This window comes from Pogoniulus pusillus, chromosome 6 (genome assembly GCF_015220805.1).
Source record: "Pogoniulus pusillus isolate bPogPus1 chromosome 6, bPogPus1.pri, whole genome shotgun sequence".
NCBI lineage: Eukaryota > Metazoa > Chordata > Aves > Piciformes > Lybiidae > Pogoniulus > Pogoniulus pusillus.
Window position 1 is genome coordinate 45009185 of NC_087269.1, and position 24576 is coordinate 45033760.

At 44.8% G+C, this 24576-nt stretch overlaps 1 protein-coding gene across 4 annotated transcripts in view; it reads right to left on the reverse strand.

Moving 5' to 3' along the window:
• The window catches only part of ZMIZ1 (zinc finger MIZ-type containing 1), a 359852-nt gene extending 339500 nt beyond the window's left edge, over positions 1-20352 (reverse strand). The window contains exon 1 of one of the 4 annotated variants that reach the window (XM_064145441.1): positions 19785-20352. The gene's annotated coding sequence lies outside the window, so the exon portion shown is untranslated. Of the gene's footprint in view, positions 1-5391; positions 5474-5689; positions 5786-19307; positions 19716-19784 lie in introns of those variants that run through there. The other 3 variants (XM_064145438.1, XM_064145439.1, XM_064145440.1) reach the window with 3 other exon arrangements.
• Between the last annotated feature and the right edge of the window lie 4224 nt (positions 20353-24576).

The following is a 24576-nucleotide window of genomic DNA, read 5'->3' on the forward strand; positions in this document are numbered from 1 at the left end:
TTCAGAATGTAATTATAATGGCAATCACAAAAGGAAGAAGGAAAAACTCTGTAAAAATGGTCTTTTAGAAATGGTCTACAAACCTGAAAAACTTCAAGGCATTTTCAGATGTTTGAATGCCTCACTTCTTATTATTTGAAAATAACAGATTTTCAGAAACAGAATACATTGCACTTAATGGAGTTAGGAGCCTGTGCCAGGCAGTTTTGAGAACCAGTTGCTTTATAAAAATTAACTTTTTCCAGAAATTAGATTTCTTTAGGTAAAACCAAGATTTTGACAGAAAAGGACATCAGGATCCGTTCTGTTTTCACCTGTAACTCAATTTTATTATTTGCTGAGGTCAGAGAAATATTTTTTTCCAAAATAAAGCAAAAACCTAATTTGAGCTATTAAAAACCATCTTACAATAAAGGTTGGCACCCCAATAAAAGTTTAGTACAGCAATCTACCCAAAGTCTGTTCACGACACAGGGATAAAGCCTTGTACTAGTTTGAAGCTAGCTAGAATGTTTTGGTGAGAAGAACTAGATTACAGGCTGTGAAAAGGAAACAATGGTGATGTCTGCTTCCCTCATAGACTTGCTGAGAGGTTTAAGAGCAAGAATCCAAACACAGATTTGGGCTGCATTTCTCTCTAACCTCACCTTCTGTCTCTCTGATTAATCCACTTTGCTTCCTAATACCCTGGCTGAGCCTCCATTCTTCTTGAGGCACAAGGCAACGTCTGGGGTAAGGTAGAGGGGTGGGAGAAGATGGAAGGGCAGTTGGGAGCTCCTCCTGGGGACTCAGGTTTCTGGGAGAGATGTCGTGTTTCTGTATTACCTTTTACCTTGTCTATTTCTGCATATAGTTATATCTATTGTAAATATCTAGTTGCATATTCTGCTAAGCTGTAAACAATAAGCTTCATTCAATTTCCAGAGCCAGCTGAGTCTAGTCTAGGTGATTTCCAAAGTGTGTGGGGGGTGGGTAACACCCAAACCATCACAAGCCTAGACCCAAGTATGTACTTGTTAACTTCATGTATTAAAACTGCATAAGAATACTTCACTGAGATTTTTTTAAGTGTCCACAGTTAAAAGCACACAAATACTGGCCACTGGGGACACCTTCTCCAAAAGCTAAAGATCACTGTTTTACACATTTCTATTCAACAGGTCTGTGGCACCTCATTCATGTAAGGTATAACGAGAGAGCATGTCCTTCCATAACTAACATGCGCCAAAAAATCAGGAAAAACACTTCATTTCATAGGAGCATAAAACAGCTCACAGATATAACCCATCTACACCCAACAAGCCAGCCAGAACGACGTACTCTACAGTCCTCAGGGCAATATGGCCACTTATGGGCTGATCTGCCAAGCCCTCATGCTCAGAGCAACTGAATAGCACTGGAACCAGAGAGCAAAAAGGCATGGCACACCATAGGTCTTTGGGAACATCAGGAAAAATATTTCAAATCATAACTGGCATTTCTATAACACACTTAATGTAATGAAAAGGGTATTTTGTAATGGTGCTCAGGAACTCGAGCCACCAACCAGGGCTCCCACCGTGGCAGGCACCACGCAACATATGAAAGGCACCGTTTTGGCAGTTGCTTCAGCAGTGCTTCACTCCCCAGATGAGGCTCTGAAGCTGCAAAAACTGAGGAGAGGCACGGAGCCAGGGGCTGCTGCCAGCTAGCCTCAGCAGAGGCCAGAGCTCCCGGAAAGGAGCTGCCTGCATTGCTCTGCCTGCCCAGTGCAGGCACCAAGAGGAGGTCACCCACCAGCCGCTGGCTCCCTGCAGGAAGGGTGGAAGAGCAGATGCTAGCAGGAATACTTCAGCACTGCAAAAGGCAGCCTGGCTCCACCTTCTCAGGCTTTAGCCTTCGATTCTAACTGTACACTTGGTTATGAACACAAATACACTCTGGCTTTTTTCCACCATGGATGGGTGTGCTAGCAAGGTATTCTCCAGCCACACCAATCATACAGGAGGATGGGTTTCAAGCTTAGTGCTATCTCCCACCAGACTGGACAGAGTAAAGTTCCCATGATGTAGTTTGACAGGAAAGAAAATAATTCATTTTAGTTGAAATATAGCTTGTTCAAAAGAAAAAAAAACCCAAATCACAAAACCCAGAATATCACACATCTCACAGATCACAGTGGGGCTTTCCTCTGTGGAAAGGAGAGCCACCTTCTGCAAACACTTCTAAGAGCTGCGTGGTGGATGGACTTTGAACTGGAAGAATTAACCAGCAGGATGCACCACAGGTGGTTTCATTACCGGCTCACACATACTTCCCAACTCAAAGAAGGTAACAAGGGAGTTTTAAAAAGCTCAGGTTCTCCATTGGTCCAAACTACCTGCCTAACTCCAGAAGGACTCTGGGCAGCACTGAAACAAGGACGCTCCCACCTAGTCCAGTTGGGCATAGGAAGGCAGAAGGATACTGGAGGACTACTCTGTGGTAGATAGCACAGACCAACGATACAGGCGAACACTGAGTGGTTCCAGCATCGCTTCTCCATGCTGTGTCACTGAAGATGGCAGAGGCCTCCAGTTTCCCAACCTCGTGCACTTAATGAAGAGCAAGAACAAGGAGAAGTCAGGCATGGGCATGGTCCTGCAGACCTAAGCTCTATTTACTTCCTTCTGACCAGTTCAGGGGGCTGTACTAACAGACAAGTGGTGTTTGAAGTCAGGAGAGTTACATGCAATTTATGTTTTAATTTAGTGAGATTCTACCTGCCCCAGCAACAGATGCTCTGGTGCTAACAAGAAAACAAGTTTCTGCACATCAAAATATTGACCTCCTAATCATCATACCCAACACATTTACCAGCTGAGTTTATTATTTTTTACTAATTGTGAGCCTGCCACAAATCTCAGCTTCTCAGTCCTCTGCTGCTGCCCACATGGTGCCTGCAATACAGTTTGTGTGGCCACACAGGGAAGCAGACTGGGGAACTGATCCAGGGGGATGGAGGCAAGAAGGAAGAACCAATACAGAAATATAAAAGGGGTTTTTGTTTTCATCTTTATCAGTCACTAGTCTCATTCATCATGCACCTGCACAAACATTAATGCTAACACAGCATAAGGGTGGAATTAACAAAACAGGGAACCGAAAGGCTGAAGTACTCCTAACAGCACCAAACCATAGCTTGAGGATGGAAACAGGGATTGTCCATTTCTCTCACAGACTAACAAGTTCATACAGGATATCCCACAGTATTAATGGTATTGTTTATTCCAGGCCAGAGGAAGTGAATGAGGAAAACCATGGAAGATGCTACCCATAGTCAAACCACCCACCCAGACATAGTGATGGCCCCTTGCTTTCAGTGCCCATCAACCTTGTCCCAGTGGCACAGCCAGCACCACCACCTCCAAGAAATGTAACTTCTCACCATCTTCCAGAGGAAGAAACAAGTGGCACAGATGGGACCTGGCACACCCATGCACCTTTCCTCTGCAGCTCCTGTTGGCAGAGGGGATGGCGTAGAGGCAGGACTTTGGGTCTCATGCTAGGGACAACATAGCCAGAGCCGTGTGCTGCTAGCAGCAAAGCTTGAGCAGCTGCACATACTCCAGCTTGTTTTCTAAAAATCACCATGCCACCAGCCAATGAATGGTATCCTTCAGCAACTTCAGTACTAAATCAAGTGAGGCTGGGAACAGGTATTTAGTTCAACTAGACTTAGACAAAAGTGTACACGAATGTATGTTTCAACACATTATTTATGTTACATAAATACCATAAAAATACAAAAAAAGCCCTTATCTGAGACACTTGTCAACTCAAAAAGAATATTCCATAGAAGAAAAGAAAAAAAGAAAGGTGCTCCTGGCAAACCAGGCTACTCCATTGTTCTGAGGTGGTGCAAATGCTTCAAAGGTGTCCCTGGTAAACCAGGCTACTCCACTGTTCTGAGGTGGTGCAAATGCTTACTGCTGTTTGTGGTGACTACAAGATGGCAGGAAATTCAGGGGAACACATCACAGCCTGCAGCCTGTTGAGCTGAGCCTTAAGAGAGGTCCTGGCCTTTCCACCAGCCTGGCTGGTGTATTCCCAATGGTGTCTTTCATTGATAGAGAGACAGCGCAGTCATGCAGGCAGTGAAATCATTCATAGTTAATGCAGATGAAAATTAAGCTTAACAAGAAAACAAACAACATAAAAATCCATTCACACAAAAGAAAACTAAAAATATCTCCAAACCCCTCAAAGCCTTTCCTCCGTCACCTGATCCTGCTGCCTGTGAAGGGGAAGTGGGAAGGGGAAAAGGTTTTGTCAGTTGGGACACAGAATTATCCCACACTTTAAATCATTCCTTTTACAAGACCATGTCTTAAGAATGTCATTTGTGTGATTTAAGTAAACAGCTTCAAGTACCAGAGAAAGGAAACTGCAGTCTAACCATAAACACAGTACAGCAAAACAGAAAGCATCATCTCAACTCCTTGTAGACATCTCAAGCCACAGCTCTTAGAGCAAGGACAGGACATCACTGCCAGGCACGCTTCACTGCCATCTTATCCACAGCAGCAGAGGTGACAGTGCTCGTTACAGCTGCTGGTGTATACAGGACTGCTGCATTTCCAACTTGTGCGTTCCTCAAGGCAGAGAGGTAGGTGGAGCCTCACGCCTCCACCAGCCACCCAGCTGCTTACGGCTGCAGCTGCCCTGCCCACACTGCAATCACGAACTCACCACCCTTAGTAACTTTTCTCCTTTCACAGACGAACTGAAGTGTGTGAAATCAAACAGGTAGTCTTCCAAGAACACACACTAAAGCATGAATGTCAGCCAGCTGCAGTACTGTCAGCCAGAGTCCGATACTGATCTCACACTCACGTCCCCACGGAAAGTGGCAGTAACTTCTGGTCATCAAAACTTCTAAGCCTTTAGTCTATCGAGATTCAAGTCAATTAACCAGAAAATAAATACATATATATGCAGCTTGAATTACATATTAAAAGGACTTGGACATTCTAAAACATAATCTGTGATAATATACTTGTAGCTATAATTACAATATGGGACATGACAGGGCAGGGGGATAGGTTGGACTGGATGATCTTGGAGGTCTCTTCCAACCTGGTTGATTCTATGATTCTCTGTGTTTGACACATGTTTTAGTGTTCAAAAAATACTTCAGTTGCTAGCTCTTTGCCACCTGCTTTCTATCATTATTCACAACAATAGTTCTCATTTCTCTCCCAGAAGAAAAATGAGATTGTCTTCTAGGTGACTTTACTTAAACAACATCACTGCAGATGTTCAAAAAGCATTATTCTTCGAAGAAGCATGTGCACCTCCTCCCAGCTGCCCCAGCATGGCTACAAAAGCAAGCTAATTTAAAACCAGGCACCTATATCTCCTCCTCTCTACCTGCCAAGAACACTCCTCCAAAGTCTCTGAGAAAACCAATATCTCATGAGCTGCAAAAAGCACAGGCATTCTCCTCCTAGAAGGAGAAAAATCATATTCAATACACCTTGGATGTAAACCAAGGCATAATGTACAGAATGTAGCTTACACCACACAAAACCACTTAACTATTTCCAGATAAAATACTAGAGCTCAATGTCTTACACCACAGTGACTGCCCATGTAGGGGTGAAGTCACCCCATACAAGGAAAAGGTGGTTTCTGAGCAGTTATCAGAAGTGAGCACAATAATTCTTACCTTGAAAACGCTGTTTGCAGCTGCTCACCGATTTGTCAGCACACACACTGCTCTTGCTTCGTGATTTATGGTGCTCTCTCCAGCACTGAGGCTTCTATTACTGTCCTCGTTTATTGCCTGCAGCTGTCATTCTCACCAACAATTCTACAGTTGTTTGTAGGTGAGGTATCAAAGATATTTAGTGTGCACCTAGAGATGTAATTTTAATCAGACCTACTCACAGGCAGTATGTAAATGTTAGAACAACTGCACAGAATGCAGCAATTAATGCGGACTTGGCCAACCAAAATTGTGACAGCCAGAAATGCTTACTCAGAAACACCTCCAAAGGATGGATGTCCAACAAGCCTGGGAACACCTGCTGATTTGTAAATGAAGATAAAAATAGTACCCACAGATCACAAAGGCTTCTGACAGCGATTTGAATGTACAATAACTATATTAACACAAATCCACTAATTTCACTTTCTAGTGCCAAAATGTCAATAAGGTGGCAAACCCAGCAATATCTCTCTTGCCACATTTTCCCCAGACAGCTATTTTTGTCTTAGGCTGGCCAGGTTTTCCAGCATCTCCTGAAAACCTGCTCAAGCTGCCCATTTTAGACTAATAGCACTGGAAGAGGAAACAGATTTTATATCAAACAATTTAGAAGATCTCAGTGTGGTTTTTAGGCATTAAAAATTTGGAAATGAAAACATTCTGACCCACTGCAGTCCTTGCTTAACTTTCTGGAGGCCACAAGATGCTCAATGATTTGAAAAACAAATAAGCAGTATTATCAAGCATGATTATCCAGTGCAGCACCCTGCTTGGAGAGAGGGTAAGAGTTAACCTCTGGGTGTGAAGTGGACCTACCACTACTGAACACAGCTTGAAAGTGCAACAGAAAGTAAAATAACGAAGTCCTCCAGCTAAGCCTAATGCTCCTTCCACATGCATTCTAAAGATCAACTCCTTAAGTCAACTAATTGTAACAGATCTCTGTTTATTTAATTAGCTTCTAGTGCCTGTAATTCAGGAGGAAACTGGAAAATATGAACCCTAAACAAACCCCAAAAGGCAGATTTTTCAAAACAATGTAAAATTATCATTTGTTAGAATTATTCTAAAGGCCTGGCTTCTGATGGCCAAATATTTTATGGCCAGCAATCTTAGTCTACTCAGTACTCTAAGCACTAAAATCCACTTTCTGCATTTTAAGTTCATCTTCAACGTCATCCACACTGCACAGCTTGAAAATGACACTCAAGGCAAACATAAGAATTGTGAATTTACAATCAAAAGGTAGCCTCAAGGCCATCACTGTCATAGTTGATCTTTATTTATATGTGAACAGATAGTGTCAAAATATAAACTACAAAGTAAACACTTAATTCTCTATGTAGAAAAAAAAAAGATGATGTGTTTTACTTTATCATGATAAAGTACCAAAGAACCTCTGGTATTTTGGCAGTTGTTAATCATTGCAATGCATACAGATATTGATCCTATTATCTCTCCACCTTCCAGTCCCTTCATCCAAGATGATGGGTTAACACTGACAGAAGTGCAAAGAAGTAAGCCCTCACTAATTGTGAGCCCACATTAAAACTTCAGTTGGTGTGCAACAGCCTGTTTTCATGTTAATAACGAAAATTTGCTTTTAAATAGAACACTAATTGGAGCTTGTTCGCAGTTAAAGAACATACAACCTTCAAACTAGTCGGAGGATGCATTTCAGCCATTTAAATCCACAATATATCATTAGTCTACCCCTAACATCTATTAGTAAAATAGGTCTGAATTGGTCACAAACACTTCATTAGGAAAAAAAAAACCACCATGCAAAAGCTCAGCTCATCTGTGTTTTTATCTTTTTAAAACAATAATTTATTTCAGCATTTACTCTACCTCCTGGCTCCCCTCTTGTGTTTCACCACAGAATGTATATATTCAGGTAGAAATATCTATAGCGTGTATGCAGTATGCTTTACATATGGCAGCTTTGATCACACAGAAACACCTTCAATTTAACGAAGTCATCCCACTCCTCTGCCACGAAAAGTCCACCCAAAAGCAAAACCTGGATCCAACCACATTTGCCTATCTAACGTTACTCCAATGTAAAGATGTTTCTGAAAATCAGAGACAGAGAATCCTTACTGTTGAAAGCAGCCCTGAGATTCCTCACTTCAGCCACACAGGAACTGGGGAATTAAAACCAACAAACAACCACAAAAGCAAACAAACAAAAAAACCTCACAGCCAAGACACACAAAAGCACCACATAACCAAACCGATAGAGCTTCCCCCATCAATCACTTCTTAATACTGGACAAAAAATTAAACATTTACTGGCAATAAGGATAAGGAGAACTCTTCCCCCCCCCCCCCCAAAACTAACACAGTTGAGAGGACGCTTACACTGTAATTGCTCTTATATTCAAACCCAGATTCGCATCCTATCCTCAGATGATGCGTTTAGGATATGATCAGCCATGCATATATGTATTGTATGGTTCTTCACTTGCAAACAACCTGACTCCTCTACTTGTGCAACTTGCATTACTCATAAGAAACCCTTGGCAGGCGCAGGCCAACATATGTTAATTACCGGGTTGCATTATAATAGGTCTAACATCTTGTTTCCCATCCAGAGTTTTAAAATAAATAAAAGCAGCAGTCTCTTTGGATACACAAGTAGATATTTTTGTATCTCGGGCTAAAAATATTCTACATTAAAAACACAAACTACCCCAGGATTCCTGCCTCTGCAGTATTTCTTTTGGAGGTCTTTGTCCTTATTAAACAATGGGGCCAGGCAACCTTTAAGAGAGGTTAGCATATGTGAATTCATCTTTTATTTGCTACAAATTATCTTTAAGCAGGACATAATAGTGAAAAGGGAAACCTGACTGCCCAGTTTTTAATTCCTTCTCTTAACAGTTTATCAGGTAAAGTTTGCCACCGGTTTCTACAGCAAAACAAAGCCTAAGTTCATAAACACCAAGAAGCACAAAGAAAGCAAAGTTACATATAAAAAGATGCTTTTCATAGAGCAGGAGATATGCACTATGTTTCTTCATTTTATGATTTAATATGCTGGGATATTGCTAGGGCAGGATGCTGGCAGCATTACAAGTGTTTTTGATTTACATTTCTCTTTATTGAAAAAGAGGCATTGAGTGCCATAGCTGCAATTTCAGACAAAGGCCTGAGACTCTACACTTACACGCTGTTTCTTTCCTTTTTGGGTGACCAAATTTGTAGGTTTTCATCTGAATTTCAAACCATGTGATACCATACAATTGCCAGAAGCACTAGATGTTTCATGGAATTTTTTCAAAACACAACTATCCTAAAAATAGGCACTAGTACAAGATTTTCTCACAAAAAGGTTTTGCAAGAAGTTCATGCGTTGAATACATAATTTGTACATGCATTTAGGATGCAAAACCTTTTAGATACAGTGAAAATGCTGGCTCAGATTTTTTTTTAAGTGATTAGACAAATCTAGTGACAGAACTACCACGTGATTGTGATCAGAAACCTACTGCACATCATCCTCTCAGCCCTCCTGACTCAGGGCTCCCTGTGCTGGGTGCTGCGCAGAGGTGGTGCTGGTTCCCACTCCCAAAAGCTGAGCGCCAGCCAAGAGGCGCCAGCCAGGAGCAGACAGATGGTGGCCAATAAGGAAACTATCACACTGTCTTAGTCACCATGGCAGAGCCTGGGCACCACACAACAGCAGCCTGACTATTGCCTACTTTACTCCTCGTTTCTGCTTGTTACTAAGTTTACCTGCATATGTCCAGTGCTCCCAGCTGGCAAAGAGACGCAAGAGCTGTCTTAGGTGTTTGCCAGTTCAGTGTCACTTGTGAAGACCCACCACAGGTTCTTACTAAAGACACATACCCAAAGGTTACCAACCAGTACACTAAACCAGCATACTAATCACCACTGAGAGAATTTATGCTTTGAGTTACTAATGAGGGACGTGCCAAACTCTTCAAAATGGATGTTCAATGTATAAATCAGTTAACAAAAGGAACTTCAAATAATTAACCCTAAATTTCACATTTTTTTTCAACCCTGATCTTTTGATTAAGAGTAAGGCAAGCACAGTTCTGAATTTAAGGTGTCTATCCACTTCTCTTCAAGCAAATCCTCTAAGTCAGGTTTTGAACCCTCCAGCAACCACTACTCCTCCTCCATTCCTCTGCAGACCTCACATATCTCATGCACTTGTCAACCAGTTATTTCACCAGGAAGAAACTGCCAGGAATACAGGTAAAATAAAAATTATTGCAAATATTTTCAGAACTCATTTTAACAAAGAAGGCTCTGAACTGCTAACTATCTAAAGCACGTCCCTTTGCAAAGCCTTCACAAAAACAACTGCCCCATCACCCAAGCCTGTGCTGCGCTGAGCACCCTCTGGTACGCACTTCAGGGCAAGGGTCCTTTCTGCTGGCTGCACTTGCACTGCTCCAGTCAATGCCACCAGCAGCAGTGCCCTACCACACAGGCACTGGAGAACAGAGCAACGTGATGTGAATGTTCTGAAACACTTATCTCCTGTCCTGTTGCAGATTCCCCTTATTTACAGTTCCTACCTGAGGATCACTCAGTATGCAAGGCCTGGTCCTGAAGGGAAGCATTTATACCACTCAGAAGTGGTATCTTCACGCATAAGCTGTATCTTTGTTAAATGCCAGAATTGAGTTGTTTGTTATTAACAAACATTTGAAAGGTTCCCCTGGATTTATTCTGCACTGTGCCTCTTGCTGGTCACTAACAGCTGCAATCATAGTTGTACTTGTCCTTTGGTAGAGGATAATAAAGCCAATGGTGACTCCTAAGTTACACATAAACAAGCAGGTGCTTGCTGCCTAGGTGGGACTTTGTTTATCTGGGTTTTGAAGCCCTTCTGGGTATCCACCTTCCCACACAACTCCTGCTCCTACACTGTCACAGGAGCTGCTGCTGAGCCCAGAGCAGCTGGGTCAGAGCCCCCATGGTTTCCCCTTCCAATCCCTCCCCAAAGCAGCCGCAGGAGGTGAAAGCCAGCGCTTAGCCTTTCCTGCTGAGGGTCCCCCACAGCAGTGTAAATTGCGGCAGCAGAAGCAGGTTCAGATCCAGTGCCATAGCCTGAGCAAAATGAAGGGCAGATGACTGGGAAAGGACACACAACTCACTACTGAAAAGCTGCAGGAAGAGGACATGAGATCAAGTGTTTTTACTTGCAAAGGCTGCTTTAACCAAGTCTTAAAAGGCTCCACTAGTGACCCAAAATAACTTCTCCTTATGTAACACTGTTATGATTTTAATGTGTGAGATGTCAAGAGTTTTACAGTGCCATAAGCCAAAGCTACGCATTCAGTTGGAAAGCTACTAGAGCCCAATGTCTAACGGTATCAAACTCCAGCTGGACTGACTTTTTAAAACAGTGATGTAAATTTTGGGAGAAATCTCATACTTGAGAGGATAGGAAAAGACTTAAGTATAGTTCTTGAAACAAATTTCTTAAACCACTAGTAGCTCCTTTAAGTCTTGACAGGTGAAATACATCTGATATCTCTCAGAAGCAAGACAGAAGGAACTTGTGAATGGAATGAAGTGGAACACTTGTTGGTAGAAAAACAGCCTTGTTACCACAGTTCATGTTGAGTTCATGTTTCCAGCCACAGAACTGCTACTTACACTTGGACATACATGTCCAATGCAACTGGGTGTCTTCATTTTCCATGAAATAGAGAGAAGAGCAGTATCTCAATGGCAAGGTGGGACAAAAGATGGTGAACCCAGTCTGCAGGTAGTCAGGATCCCAAGAGCATGTCCAAGACCACTGTTCACTGGCCTAGAGTCTTTATGGAGCAAGCATCCCAGAATATTTTAATGGTTTTATCAAATGTAAAGTGCATCAACCTGTGCTAAGTGGAAGAGCATCAACCTGTGCTAAGCGGAGGAGGGATGATGGGTTGGTGGAAGGGAAGCCAACATATGCTGTATACCAGCGGTAAGCAGGTTAACTTCTGGGATCCCACTGCTGGGAAAAGGGTTATAAGAGCACTAAACAAGCAAAACATTTACAAGAAGGACACCAAGTGATAGGGTAGACTGCCTGACAACCATATCATTCTTCTTCCGCTCTGCAAACCTGAAGGATAATAAATCCTTCTCTTGTATACAGATAGGTAGGTAGATAAATAAACTGCTCTTCTGAGAATTCAATGTCAACAAAATCTCTAAAAACACTTTTTAAAGCTTTGGGGGGGGCTAGAGAGATAACCAAATGGGTTCTCATTGACCTATGAATACATTATTATTTTTAAATAAAAAAACCCAATGCTTCTTCTTGTTGAACTACTCATGCTGCAGACACATAGGGTTTTTTTGCAATGAAGTTTAATGAAGTAAAAAACACTAAGTAAATGTTCCTGTTTAAGTTTTTTTTGTGATTTACGACAGCCAAAATCTTAGAGATATAATGCTAAGGAAGACTAAGGTCAGTGTTAAATCAATGATATAGAAGGTAGTTCTTATTTTCAAACAATCTCTGGGGGCACTTCGCTTTCTGGCTGCACAAACAGGGCATGAGGGCAGCAGGATAGCAAGTCTTTCTTGGTTCCTTGATAAAGTGGCTGTAGTTGGGTGGGTAGAGGTCCTTCAGCCAAATCATGAACCTTTCCTCACTGTCACTCAACTCTTTCATGGTGCCATTTTTGGTGGGTTGTTTTTTTGTTGTTGGGCTTTTTGTTGTTGTTTTTTTTCTCTCACACCTCTAACATAACCAAAAGCAGATGGTAACCTCTGAGCTGGAGGACACCCATATAGCCAGTGGGTGTTGGACAACAACCATGCCCAGGAGAACAGCATAGAGGCAGGGTCTAGGCTTCAGTGATACACAACAGACAAGTTGTAAAAACGCCTTACAAGCTCAAGATGGTTTCTACCTTTGATAAGGCACTAGTGAAAACTCCCCTTCTCAGCATCAGCAGGAGGCCAGCCAGTTTCCAGCAAAGTCCCATTTCAAACCTCTTCAGGAAGCCCAGCACTAGGTTAGCCTTAGCTTTATCTTGCACTGCTCCTCTATCCCACAATGCCCTTATTGACACAATAAGTTTGCATTTGATCAGTTAAGCTGGTTTTGGAATGAATGTTGAAAAACAAGAGAGGAAGAGAAACCTGCACTTCAGAAATTACTGATGGAGATACAGGTGGTGTCTTTTTCAGCCTAAAAGACTCTGCTGTTATTGGAGGGAATAAGGAATACAGCCAAGAAACAAGGAGCTACTCATCAAAAGAAGTGTTTTTGTTATTAAACAGCCAATTGAAGCTCTTACTACTCTGCCATGCATTTGCGTCACTGCAGCCCAAACAAATAAACTCTTCTGATCAGTTATGAGACTATCCAGAAACCTCTGAGAAATGGATATCATTTGCTTCACCAGCCAGTCAGTCATTGCAGCCCTGGAGTATCAAAAGCAACTGAAAAAAAAAATCCAAAACATAACACAAACTTACTCTCCAATACAGGCAATATACTGCTTTTACTCTTACTTCTCAAACACGTCGATTTTCAACTAATCAGTGAAGATCCCAAATGATATTTCACAGGATACAAAGTGCTGCAGTATGAATGGGGCAGTTTATCCACGTATGTGCATTAGAACAACCATTCAGTATTCTCTACTTGATGCTGACTACTAAAATAAATCACCAGAAGAATTTACCAGTCACCAGACAAAGACTTGAGAACACCAGAACAAGAAAGATTTGAAAAGATAAAATAAAGAAAACAAAAAAATCCTATACTGGTTTTGCATGATGCTACCAGACGCACAAAGTCTGTGGCTTTCATGCTCATGTTATCTTTCATGACATATATCTATTTTCTATGGGTTTGAGTTGTTTACCTTTCCAAAGACCCACAGCAGTGCTCTTTTTTTCCAGGAAAAAGAAAAATAAAAGTTTAGAGCAACCAGAGTCTCTCTGTGCTCCCAGCCAGTGCTGACTACCAAAAGGACACTACTGCCTACAGATCAGGCAGCCAGATGATCACCTGGGGGGGGTTTCACAGGTCTGAAGAAGAATGCCTTAGCATGAAGATACTAATTTTAGAAATCATCTCTCAATCACAGACACACAAAGTCACAAAAAAAAATAACCCACTCCTTATAAAGACAAGCAATAAGCAGCAGAGGAAATCCAAATCCATGGCTCTATGAAATTTCCAGAGGTTTGCAGTGTTGTGCATGCTACCAGCTTTTGAATGATTTCTTTTCCTCCCTCCTGCCCAGTGTTGAGTCAATGGCCTTCCTGCTTCACTTTGGAAATAAAGTCAGAGCTGCTTTGTAGAGTCAAAACAAATGTTGGATCAGCGACCAGTGGATACGCTTCCCACATTTACACAACAGAACGCTGACATGACAGCTTGCATGTGACCACCTCAATATTAGTACATTAGACAAAATACAAACCAGCTCCATGTACTGAATTCTCTGTGGAAAGGGCAGAAGTCTCTTTCTGAGTACAGGTATTTCATTGGACCCCAAATCTTACTTTAAAAAGCATCAACCATCACCCCTTTCCCATTGTAAGGGATTGTGTTTGGCTGCTCCACACCTCAGTACAGGAGCACAAATTATGTCTACCCTCTGCTACAAGTCTAAGCAACTGAAGCAAAGCATAGGTGGCCTGGCTCACATGATCATCTATGTAGGACTTCAGCAGGGTAGGTTCTTTTATCAATGAGTCCTCTCCTGTCAATTAATTTCTGCTGGTGCTTGGAGAAATTAGATGTGAAATGATTGTGTCTGCCTGAGAGCACTATCTTTTCTACCAAATGCATCATACCCATACAAATTTGCCCTGCTCCATAATAGAAAAGGTAGAGGCACTGCACTGAAGCAGCAAACCTTGCCTTTGCAGGCAGTGTAAACTTCATTGTATCTTTTAAACTATTAGAACCAAAAATAATACATATTAAGTGTAAGACCATCTCCTCCTCTTATAATACACTACTACCAAATGCATCATACCCATACAAATTTGCCTTGCAAATGCCCTGCAATGGAAAGGGTAGAGGCACTGTACTGAAGCAGCAAACCTCACCTTTGCCGGCAGTGTAAACTTCATTGTACCTTTTAAACTATTAGAACCAAAAATAACACATAATTAAGTGTAAGACCATCTCCTACTCTTATAATACACTACTGCCTCCAACAGTCAAGCTGTGGAGATCCATTACAACCTAGAGTCTGGACATCTTCCTTGCAGCCTCTATCACCTTTAATATATTCTAACATCAACCAAGCCAAATGTTAATGATCACATGGAGCCCAAGTGGAAAAAAAATGTTACATAAGAAGTTTTTGCTGTTAGAAGAATAAGTGGATGGGGAAAAAAAAACTAATATGACAAAGCAACATTCCAATTTACAAATTCTTCTTTTTAACCCAAACCCACCATTTTAAAGTAGAAATTATTTCTGACACCACTGACAGCCTCAACCTACAATCAGCTGGAAAATGTACACACACCGAAATTCAGTGAAAAGAAAACATATAATATGTGAGCAGGAGGTGATTCAGTGCCCATCTGTAATCGTCTGTATTGATGCACTGTTTATCCTGCTTTCCCATAAAACACATGTACATGGATAAGGAGGGCTTGTGTTCCTTGTTCCACGACAGTTGACAAGAATAAGCACCAACCAACACTAAATTCTTCAGCAATATTCTTGCTGCTTTGCTGTAGTATAGGATAGGATTTCACAAAAATTGGCCTAACTAGGAGTGAACAAATCAGCCAATTGCATAGTGGCCACATTTGTTACCACAGGCAGTAACTGCAGTCCTACTTATTTATGAGGAACAGGCTTCACAGGTAAAACCAAAACAACCCCAGCTCCCTCTCTTCACAGCATTTGATCACCCACGTTACTACAGCAGCATGTCAGGCACTACGAGCTCCTGCCAGCCACTACCATCCATTTCTCACAGTCACATTATCTTCTGTGTGACTGGAAAAAGGCTGGATGCCCATTGTCCTGAAGCCTATCAACAACACTGTGGAAGACAAAAGGAATTCCAACTTTGTTTCCTTTCTGGGATCTATTTTTCTTCCTTTTCAGGAGAGAAACCAGGCTTTCCAGGCTGCTAGCACAAACATCAAGTTCATAAAAAACAGCCAACACTGTCTTCAACTATAACACTACTGCTGTAACTGTCATCCATGAGTAAAGTTTTACCCTTTTTGCCGTTGAGTCTGTTGGGTTGGACACAAACCCTTTGGGGCCATCAGAAGTGGAACAGATTTGAGGTAAAGGGTAAGCAATGCCCAAGAAAAGTTATGAATGGAAATGTGCTACAACACCTCTCATTTCCACCTCTTGTAACTGATGCTGATTAAGACAAATCTTTTAGATGTTGCAGAAACTGATCTATTATCTTTTGTGGGTTCCCTAAAACAATCTAAAAACAGAACTGCATGGCTGATTAGGGTGGAAGTTTCATTTCACCTCAGACAGCATAAAACACTCACTGTATATATACAGTAACTCACTTTCCTGAAACAAAGTTTTCATTGATCCCTTGCCACAGACTCAATTAATGTTTCTAATCATGATCAATGTTTATTTAAGGTATTGTGGCCCATAAACAACAGAAGCCTCTGCTCGTGTTGACATTAGCGTCACTGACAGGTTAGATACCTATATGGACTGCTCCTGAGGGAGTTCTTTTTAAATTCTGAAAGCCCCAAGTAAAATTAAATTACAATTTACAGAATAATCTTCAAATCAGAAACCATTTGAGTAGTATTATCTTGAGCAGATAAACCCCATCATCTGACAATTAAATCCCAGGACATTTTTCACTGTTTTAAGACAATCCTGGAGATTTTTCTTTTTTTTTCTTAATGTCAGAGATTCTGCAAAATTCCTTATCCTCCTTGCACTCATGGGGGAAAATAACACTCTTGTTATGTGGCAATTACAGATAAACATGTCAAAAAAAGCAGCAATCAAAACATTTTAATGTATGATTTAAGAAGTAAAAATAAAAAGAAGAAAGGTCCTTGACTGGTATTTCAAGGATTTGAAGTTATGCTTCCTATAACTTCATTTTAAAGATAAGCAGGTTTTTTTTTCCCCCTATCCCAAACTCCAAGGAAAACAGTCATCAAATGCACCCAACTAGCCTCAAAGTCACACGTGCTCCATTGCAGATCTTGCTTTCAATGTGTCTTTTGTTTGATAACTGGTGTTTCAGTATCCTCAACTTGAAAAGAAAAGGTCAGAGTGAGTCTTCTGGCATTCACAGACCTGCACCAGGCCCTGCCAAGACAAGACACTAGTACATTTCCCCCAGTCAAGAGAAAGAAGTGAAGGTCTGAATCCAAGACCAGCTGCTTGTTAGAGGCATCCTTCCCCGAAAAACCACCAGTGGTATTTAGTTTTGCTATAGTCCTTTGTGAAACTTTTCTGCTAGTGCTAATAATACTTTTTAATTAAGAGTTTTGCCACCATGATGCATTACCACCACAGTATTGTGACCTGAAAAGGTTCCCACCAGTAAGAGGTTTTACCTGTACACCTCATCATAGAGCTTCCCCCCGCCCCTTTCCTCCCCTCCTGGTTTTGCTTCACCTCTCAGTTATCCCTGGTGCCTTCACGCCTGTCGCCCTCGCCTCTGCTCCCTTGCTTGGAGAAGAGAGGCTGCACCATTAACCTTCCAGTGCACAAGGCCAAGGTCCATATTGCAGCTAGACAGAAGCTGTTGCCACAGATTCTTTTAAAAGCTTTGGCACTTCAAGGCAGTTGGAACTACTCAGCCAGAGCTGGGAGCCAAAGCCTTGCCACAGCATTAATGGGCTTTTGCCCTTTTAAATTTTATAAGCCTGTCTCCTTTCTGAAGCACGCAGTTTTATTCAGAGTCCTAAATGGCCATTTCATATTTAAAAGAAAGCTTGCATAGGTAGCACCCTAAAACTACCCCAGGTCATTCATCTCTCCCGGTCTCATACTGTCTCTTAGGAAACCTTTGATAGAGCATTTGTTCAGGCTGCCAAGTTAAATCCTCTTCTCTCATGTCAATGCATTGAAAAAAAAGCATCAGAACACCAGCTTCACTCAGGCCTGCTGAAGTAAATGGAGAAAACCAGCTCCTCTGGCACTACAGAGCCATTAAGCCGTTTGCAGATTATTAACTGAAGCACAAAAATATACACGGCGCACAATCGGCCGGCAACGCAAAGCTATTCCTTAAGTTAGCTTCAGTCTCAATGAACTGCCTGTACGGCTGCAATTTGTAATCATTTGTGCAGCTGCCGTAACTGTTAGCGGGACCCCGACAAACCCAGACAAAAGCCGTTTCGCAGCGATGCGGGGGTCACGCTTGCACCGCCGGGCACATTTCACCTTTAGTAAATAAGGTAATAGGGGTTACTCTTGGAGGAGAAAAACAGCGACGCCTCCCCTCTCTGCTGCCCGTCATCGTAGCCTCCAAGGGAGCAGCGAAATTAAACTTTACACGTGCAAAACAAAGTTTACAGCCTAAAAATCCGATTATAGTAACAACTTCATCCTCTTGCCTTACTCCTTCCCCGCTACCGAGCGGGCCCGGAGAGCTACCCTGCGCGGCACGGGGAGTAAAAGCGCGACTGGATGGCTCCTATTTTTATGTTTACATTCCTGAAGTGTCTTTTAACTGACTGCCATTCCCCCTCTCTCGGCGAGCAGCTCAGCCAGCCGCCCCTGCAAGCGCTTCCCCGCACCCCTCGCACAAAGACAGGCGGGCGGGCAGCGCGCGGCGGCTGGCCCGGGCCCCCCCGGCCCTCTGCCCCCGCGCACCCGCTCCTCCGCCCCGGCGGCTTCCTGGACAGATGCACCGGGGGGAGGGAGGGAAGGGGAGGGGGTGCTGCTCCTTCCTCCTGCCTAGCGAGAGAGGCCCCGGTCCGAACAGGCTCTCAAAACACAGGCACAAGGAATTTTCACCCAGACGAGCTTTCCGGAGCCCGCAGAACAGGCGCAAGCTCCCCCACGCGTCTCCCAAGCCCAACATGCGCGCCCGGGCACGCACAACCAGCCGGCCGGCCACGCACGCACCGAGCCGCAGCCCTGGCCCCGTCCCCGCCACAGGGCTCCAGCCCGCCCGCCCCGACGACGCTCGCCCCAGCCAGGCAGAGCCGCCGCCCCGGCCCCCCTAATCCTGTTTTGTTGGTTTTTGGGTTTTTTTTGCGAGGCTCCGACGCCCGCCCGCCTCGCGGCTCCTACAAGTTAGACCCGGGCCACGTCCCCGGTGCTGGCCTGGGAAGGGCATTTTCCCGGCAGAGCTGCCACCCGCTGCCGGGCCCAGCTCCGCGGCTCCTCGCACGCCCTCGCTCCGCTCCCCCGGCGGGGACAGCACTGCCTCTTTAAGAAGTCTCCGCACAATTTCTCCACTCGCAAAATAAATATGTTTAGTTTTGGGGGGTTGTTGTGGTTGGTTTTTTTCCTCCTTTTTTTTTCCCCCCTGTACACCTATTTCCCCAGCGTGGCCGCTCCATTGTTTCTCCTCTGCCGAGACACAACCCCTGCCCGGCCGCGAACGGGGAGGTGCGAGCAGGGAGCGCAAATAGACGCGAAACTTACCTACAGATTGCAAAGCAGCCTTGCAGCAGCAAAACAAGGAAGAAGGCAGGCAAAATCCTCTCTCCTCAACTGATTTGCAGCTCTACTCGAGTATTTTTAAATATATATTTTTGTTTATTTCCCTTCTTTCTTCCTTCTCCTCCTCGCTTTCTTTTTTCTCCCCCCCCCCTTTTTTTTTTTCTTGCCCACAGACAGTGAAAAGGAGCTCAATGTTAGTGGGTGAGTAAGTGAATCAACTAGCAGAGAGCACAGCAAGTTGAAGTGTCAAATTACATTGGCTATTCTATTACCAAAGGGCCATGCTTTGTGGCTGCTGGCAAAATCTGTCCCAGATTCCTATCTGAAAGGGAGCTGCCTCCTACAGGGATGTTCTTTCCTTCGCCCTCTCCCTTTCCCTCTGCCTCCGCCAAACCCCCTCCCCAAATCACACAAAGTTAAACATCTTAGATATGAGTTAAAATACGAATATCGTCTTACAGTGTGTTATAAGGCGGGGATTCTCGGTTTAGTCTTCCCGAATACCAGGCACTCAGAAGCCCTTCCAGCCTGGAAACTGAAAGCAGCAGGGGATCTGTCCTCCTGTCTGTATTTTTGTATTATTAAATAGGAGAAAACCACCCTGGACCAAATACACTCTAAAGCATGCGGTGCCTCCGACCGTATCGTCTTCACGGGAGGATTTTTACGGGGATAGGAAGAACTACCGGGAGGGCAGGGGGATTGCACAAGAACGCCGAGACATCCAGCTGGTCCCTATATTTCACTTTATGCGTGTGTGTATGTCCCCATTTAATGCCGCCAGCACCCGCCTCGGGGCCGCTGTTATTTTCGGAAGCCGGAGCTCCCGCCACCCAGGTAGGCGCGGGGCTCTCCCGGGGGTCCCCGCCCGCCAGTGGGGCTCTGCTGGGGAAGCCGAGCTGGCGGGCGGCGGTACCCGGCGGGGCGGTCCACGGAGGCGGCCCCGCCGGCGGGGGGGCAGGGCCGGAGCTAGAGAGGCCGGCCCCCCCACTTCCCCCCCGAGCACGGCTAGCGGCGCTAACAATAGGGCGTGTTGGTTTGGGGTTTCCCCCCCTGCCTCAGGAAATCCAGCCCGATTTCCAGGGAGAAAATAACAAGAAAGCGTCCTTGTCTGACGAGCACCAATCTGCTAAAAAACATCTCCCTCGACTTCTCTCCCCCTTGATAAAACATTTCCAGGACAATCAATATTTTATGATGAGCTGTTAATAAGCCTAATATATTCATCCTTGCTCCAACGGGGCTTGTTAGATTATGCAATTAAGATAAGCAACTTAAACAGCACTGTGCAGCTCCTCGCTGGTCACATTCGCCTTGTTGTTGGAGGAAGAGAACAATCTGGACTCTAAAGGGATGTCGATTACTTGGGCAAGGGTTTTTTACTCGTTTGTTAATGCTTGCAGGTGGGATCGCACGTTAACGCCGCTCTCCTACCCGGTAACCCCACGGGTGCTCATGCTTCCGCCTTCTCCTCCCCCCCCTGGCTCCCGCCCCCCGGCTCCGCTCCTTTCCGCGGCTGCGGCCGATTTTCGTGCTGATTTGCATGGGGCGGTTCAGGCGCGGGGACGGCGGCGAGCTGAAGGCCGCACCGCTCGCTACTGCGCCCCCCTGCCCCGCGAGGGCAGCGCCTTCCTCCCCGCTCATTTACGCCTTCGTGGCTTCCCCAAAGCGGGAGAGGGAGGAGGGGGAAGAAAAAACCCAACACACAAAACCACAGCTCGTCCAATCGCTCCGCCTCCTCCTGCCAGGCGCCTTCCGCTTGCCTCTAGGGGTGAAGGGGGGGTCCCTGCAGGCGCGGCGCCCCACAGCCTGCAACCCGCAGTCGCCTCGAGCGGCGAGGCGAAGCCTCCCATCCCACTCCCGCTGCAGGGACAATCTGTAGGGCAGTGATCCCCACACTCCGCCTCCCGCGGGCGGCCAGCCGGCGGCGGCCGGCGGGTGCTGCCGCTCCGGCGCGGCTCCGGCTCCGCGTTTTGCGTGCGGCCGCGGTGTCAGCCGGGGAGCGCCGAATAACAAAGACAAGTTTGAGAGCAGCCGCCGCCGCACAGGCTGCCGCTGACGTCAGGGAACAATGCTGCTGCCAGCCGGCCCGCCCCGCGCCGCCCGCCGCCCCTTAAAGGCGCACGGCCAGCCCACCGCTCCCCGCCGCTCGGAAAGGGGGGGTCTTGGCGTACGGGGCTCCCTCCCTGCCCCCTTGGGCGGCAGGTCCCTGCGACACACTGCTCTCCGCGCGGGGAACGGCTCCGGTTCTCCGTGTCACGGCTACCTCCGGCGCCGCGCCTTGCGCGGCCCGGCCTGGCTTGGCCTCCACTGTCCCTAATCATTCCCTTCAGTTACCCGGAGGACGCGGTGGCCGCCCGGCCAAGCCCCCGCCATCCCCCGGCGGAGTTACAGGCCATGGTCGTGAGGGCAGGGTAGATTGACAGCAATCGTTAGGACCGCGGGGAGCAGCGTGAGCAGCAGCCGTAGCGACTCGGCCTAAGGTCCAAGGGCAGGTGCGGGACCCGCAGGCGGTGCTTCCCGGTGCCGCGCGTACGAGTCGTGTTACCCGAGGAAGGCGAATTCTCTTAGCTCTGGGCCCTCAGGGGCTGCGTAACTACCGAGCAGCACTGCCCTAGGAGCGAGGACCTGAGCGCTTAAGTGAATTTGGCAAGGTGCCACCCTCAGCCACTCCGACAGTGACCCTCTTCGCCTCTCGTTTTTCTTGTGTGCTGCCCTCCTTTGAGAGCCGTACCAACCCCGGTGATTTTAGCCCGCAGTCCATAGATTAAAACAGTGGATACTGTTTAGTCAATGCAGTCCGTAAGTCATTCCCATCCTGCAGAGCATTTGATGTCCGTTATTGAAACAGGCACTGAATAAGCCTAGTCTTACAAGAAATAACAACACTGTGGCAATACAGTAATTTCCCAATGGTCAGATGTCATTGCATACCTTAATCGCAAATTAATCTGCAATTAGTATTTTAGATTAAAGTCATCATCTTGGTATGATGTCAAGACTTCTGTCCTGGACACAGGCAAAGACAAGCAGTAGGTGTGATGTTACATTGCTTCAAAGCATCTGACAGAAATATAGGATTACAAAAATAAACATAAATCTGTGCAGAAAAGCAGTTACAAGGGCATAGCCTGTCCCCTGCATTCAAGCATAACTTCCACTGACATTATGCCAGCAGCAAACAGATAGATAATAACACATTTACTTTTTAAAGTTTTTGTAATTTCACTGCAGAATGCTTTCCACATCACCACATCCTGCAGGATTTACCAGCTGTGTCATCCTGCCATCTTTCAAAAACTAAGCTGTTTCATCAGTACATGGCTAGGAAAATAAGTCTTACAGGAACTAAGTCTGGTGATATAGCAGGTTCTGTTATGCCCTCTGAGCCCGTCTCTATTAAATGGGCATTGTCACACACTGTTCAGGGGCACCAGAGGGGCTGAAGGCAATAAGTATCCACAGAAGATGCACAGCTGCAACAGCCTTGGCCACTTGCAGTCATTAGAGATCAGACAGCAACTAGAATGACAACAAAGATTCACAGGTGTAGTGGTCAGATCCCAAATGCTATTGCAGCCCTTCATGTTCTCAGTTGCAGGAGACATTCCTTATTTCCTCTATAGGCTGCATTAGTCACCCACAGGGTTTTACTCCTGAACTGGTTGCAATAGTCAGTTTGCCTTGTATATTTATCCATTTATTTATAAACTAAATTTAATTCCCTGTGGACTATGAGTGCCTTAGCTTTCTCTGACCTGTGCTGATATGATTCATAAAGTTAGAAAGTTGCCTCTAACCCATGTTTGGTGTGCTTTCAGTCAGAGACTTGGCTATGTACAGCAAATAGTAAAGCACTTGCATAGCAGCCCAAGTGGACAGTCCATTCTTTATGCCTCAGCAGGCAAGTGGCTGGCAAAAGGGGTTAGGAGTTTAAGATGTATGGTAATGCTTACTTAAGTTATTCATTGCTGTCCCAAGAACATCTCTGCTAATAAAGTGCTCGGGCTCCTCACTCTAACTTTCCAACTCTGTTGCAATGCCAGAGCAAAACAAAAAGCACTATTTGCAATATGATCAAGGATTAGGCCCTTTTTGTTTATTTTAAGAGACCAGGCTGCTTTTTGCAAATGAACACCCCCCCAAATTTGGATATGGATAGTTGTAACTAGCCTTAAAGCAGAAGCTGTGCAAGCTTCAGCATGTGATCTCAGCTCCTGGCTTAGCAGCGAAGCCATTACTGAGCAGGCAGACAGACGGTTACCCACATTATTCCACACTCTGTGGTGGGCCTGTTCGCAAGGGATTAGACCAAATCTGCTAACCTCATTTCTGTTATATAACCTAAGACAGATCTGCAGCTCCTCTCCAGAGGATTGTATGTTAAATCAGAATATCACCTCCCCCTAGCCCTCTTCAGCTGTAGTTTAAACTAGGTTTTACTACTACCATAATTCATACTGGACTGTAATGAAAATGGAATTGATTGAGATGGCATGTAGACACAAGTAACCTGAGTATGTCTAGACAAGTTTTATCAGGTAACTGCTATCACTGCAGGCTTTTGCCATGTAGGGTTTAGCTCAGACCATGGAGACCAAAAGAAGTGCTTAGATCCCAAAGTCCACACTGAGCTATTGGCTGCTACAGCCATTAGTAACTAAGATGCCTAAGAGCTAATTCATGTAAGCTCAACATGGACTGCAGGTGTACAACATGGACAAAAGACCACCTGTGATCAGCTTCAGTTTCCTAGTAGGGTTTAACATCAGTACTGCTTTTCTTCTAACTGCAATAGTCATGTAGCAGTCACACACATGGCACCACCACACCTGGTACTCCCCAGATACACGCATTTTGAAGTCTTCTGTGCCCTCATAGAACTGTTCATCCATCAACACAGGTCTCTGATCTACTCTTTTGTCATAACCCCTGACTTTATCTCATGCAAATGCTTACTCAGATCAATAGTTATGCTAAGGTTTAGCTAATATTGCCTCAAAGAGAGAACAAGACTTTTTCTTAGCCACAGCGTTAGGATGCCAGAAGTGACAGTACCGGATGCAGTTAAATTACACCAGTGTGAAAGCTTAAGAGAGGTTGCAGTCAGGCTGTGCACATTTTGTTTTGCACAGTGAGAAACTGGTATGGTTTCTTGAGAACTATGTCCATTTTATCTTGTCGTTAATCATATGGGAAAGAAAACAGGGTTTGTTTGGATTCTTAAATTAGAGATGAAACTGCGATGTAA